Below are 3,478 nucleotides of genomic sequence, written 5' to 3'. Positions count from 1 at the left end.
TTGGGGCCTATTTATTAAATCTGCCATCCTGTCTGCCACTGCAGTGCCACTCCTAGATGGGCCAGGTGTTTGTGCCGCACACTTGTGTCGCTTAGCAAAGTCATCCAGCTACCTCATTGCACCTCTTTTTCTTCTTTGCATGATGCGCTATTTGGGGCCTAGTTTTTAAAACTGCCATCCTGTCTGCCAGTGTAGTGCCACTCCTAGATGGGCCAAGTGTTTAGTGCCGCCCACTTATGTCGCTTAGCAAAGTCATCCAGCTACCTCGGTGCAACCTTTTGGCCTAAAAATAATATTGTGAGGTGTTCAGAATAAACTGGAAATGAGTGGAAATGAATGTTATTGAGGTTAATAATACCGTAGGATCAAAATTACCCCTAAATTCTGTGATTTTACCTGTTTTTGCGTTTTTTTTTCCAAAAATCATCCAGATCCAAAACTTAAACCAAAACCAATCCAGATCCAAAACACGAGCGAGGAAAAGTGCCCGCCGCACATCTCTAGATAAACCCTGTTTTCTGGGTTTTTACAACAATTTCCCTTGATTCCTGGGCTTCGTTGTGGAGGGGGCGATACCATATAGAAGCCTATAGGTTTCTTTCCACATTCTTTATGGGAGGGATCCCTCCCAGCACCCCCGCAGCCATCACGTCACTTTGCGCATGCGCAGATGGACTACTGGGTCATAGATGAAGGGTGATGCCAGCTGCTTATAGAGCACTGTGCATGCCCCCACAGTGATAAAAACAGGAGGCGTGGCTTGTGATCGTGGCATCCCTATGAAGCCACACACCCTGTAAGTCACTATTAAATTTGTGGTTTTATACATGAACTCCTAAACATATTCCATTTTTTTAATGGTAAGGAGGTTGTTGTGTACTTAGTAAACATGGTTCTATATGTATGAAAATACCACAAATTATTTGTGAACATTTGAGAATGGCGCCCCAGTTTCCACTTATCTAGATTATATATGTCCAATTGAAAGTCTGTGTTTCTTTCGCTTTGTGGAAAAACAGGCAGCCTATTTCATAAGATTTATTTTGCGCTATTTACATCTTCATCGCTTTTCCACACGCCCTCTTTTTGCTGCACGCTGCTCTGCCGTGTGCAGGAGTCCCAAATTCATCATCTTGAATGTTGGGAGGTATAAGGATATACTTGAGTAGGGTTTTCCATTAGCATATATATATATATATATATATATATATAATGGGTGCATGGTAAAGTCGAGGCGGGTGCACACTGTACATCCTGCACCCATATAAGGAAAGGGTTCTTCACAGTAAGGGCAGTAAGGATTTGGAATTCTCTGCCAGATAAGGTAGTAATGGTGGACTCAGTCAATAAGTTTAAAAATAAATTAGATAAATTTCTAACTGAAAATGACATCCAAGGATATGGCAGTTAAAATGAATGTATTTTAGAAACAGCACAAATTATAGTTGTTTCTTAAGGTGGGTACACACTATTAGATATATCTGCAGATCAATTGATCTGCAGATATATCTATGTACGGATCGGGCAGTGTGCTGTGCATACACACAGCCCGATCCGTCGGGGGACTGACGTCATGAACTGGGCGGGCGGGCGCTCGCGCCCGCCCAGTTCACCTGTCAAACACCGCCGGCCGCCGCAGCATGTGTACGGGCGGTCGGACGACCGCCCCGTACACACACAGCGACGGGCCAATATATCGTTAGATATATTGGCTGTCGGCTGTGCTGCGCGGCCGACGCGATACGTCTGTGAACGACGGAGTTCACAGACGTATCGCCCGTACACACTGGCCGACGGTCCCGCAATGTATCGGCCGTTCAAGAGAACGGCCGATACATCGACCAGTGTGTACGGGTCTTTAGGCTTAAAACACAACTTCATCTAGGTCATTATAGTTAAACTATAGTTATATATAGAATAGTGCAAGAATGATAATACAGGTTGAACTCAATGGACAACTTGTCTTTTTTCAATCTCATTAACTATGTTACTTTGTTTATTATACTTGCCCCTCTGGAATCCTGCGGTGGCTATAAATCACCCCCCCCAGAAAATGCCATGGCAGCTCATGTGGCATTTGCATATCTTCTCAGATTCACTGTGAGCGAAGATGCAGCACCGAGCTGATTTCCATCCACCTGTGACTCAGGCCCACAGTCCGCATGTTGACAGCTACAATACTGACGCGCAGTAAGGTCAATGGTATGTGTCATGTGAATGGATTAGAAAGAACTGTTGTCAGCAGAGACTTGGTGTAGAAAACTGGAGCAAGGGAGATAAATGGCAGAGACGAGGCAAGGCCAGGCACATACGAGCGAAAATACAGGTACAACATTGATTTTCCGGCACCTGATGGTCCAGCACCTCTTTTAATCCAGACACATCAGGTGCCGGGGGAAGTTAGGTGGTGGGCGGTAGTAAGGTTGCGGGAGGACTTAGATAGGCTGTGGGAGGTTTTAAATAGGCACAGAGAGAAAAGAAAGTAGTAGACTCTTGTTGGGGAGGACTCTTTTCCAGACAAACTAATGTATTATGATATGAATACTAATAAAACACAATAAACTTTAATTATATTGTATTAAAATTAGGGAGTCCCAATGTTTCCAAAGAAAATTGCGAAATTATGAATAATAATAATACACACTGTATAGCTAAAAGATATGATAAACAAAAAGCCGAATTCCTTATATAAGGAATATTACAATATCACTATATGTTCACTTGAAAGGTACCCTTATAATGGGAAGTGTATGACCATCATTTATCCTGCAGGAAATCTGTAAGAAAAGATTATCACAGGGGATTGAATCATAGGTCACAAGCCAAAATGCTGGATATATGGGACTTCTCTGCGGTGCTCCCTATTGGTGACCACTAGGTATAGCATGCAGTTATTAATTGCAGTACCAGGGTGTTACAAGGTGGTCTCCCATCCAAGTACTGACCCGGCCCTCCACTGCTTGGCTTCCATGATCAGATGAGATTGGGCATCTCCAGTGGGGTATGTCCGCAAATACTGCGCTTAAACCTTTTGTCACTGTATTCGGATACCTATGAGAACTCCAAGTCAGTAGGTCTGTGTTATTGAATACATGATCATAACACGTATTGGGTCTCAAATATCACTACTGGAAAGATAACAAAAATCCCTATGCCTTTTTAGGCCAGGGAAGGGGCACTTTTGAGGAAAAACAGTGTGTTTTCATAAATATTCAAGTGTGCAGAAAATACAGGAGGTGATAGTATACGTCTCACAAAACGCCAATATAAAACACATTATAAGTTATATTCTTATGGATAAAATAGTCAGAAATAAGGATACCACACAATAAACAATAAGTGCCACTTGTATATTCCTTCAAATCAAATCAGGATAAGTCAACCACTGCTAATCATCTATAGAATATCAATTCAAATACAGGTTGAGTATCCCTTATCCAAAACGCTTGGGACCAGAGGTATTTTGGATATCGGATTT

At 42.5% G+C, this 3,478-nt stretch overlaps 1 pseudogene; it reads right to left on the bottom strand.

The window, feature by feature from the left end:
* Nucleotides 1–2,895: 2,895 nt before the first annotated feature.
* Nucleotides 2,896–3,015, bottom strand: LOC134897906 (5S ribosomal RNA; annotated as a pseudogene).
* Between the last annotated feature and the right edge of the window lie 463 nt (nt 3,016–3,478).

This window comes from Pseudophryne corroboree, chromosome 3 (assembly GCF_028390025.1).
Source record: "Pseudophryne corroboree isolate aPseCor3 chromosome 3, aPseCor3.hap2, whole genome shotgun sequence".
In the NCBI taxonomy this organism is placed as follows: Eukaryota; Metazoa; Chordata; class Amphibia; order Anura; family Myobatrachidae; genus Pseudophryne; species Pseudophryne corroboree.
This window is presented reverse-complemented; position numbering and strand designations above follow the sequence as displayed.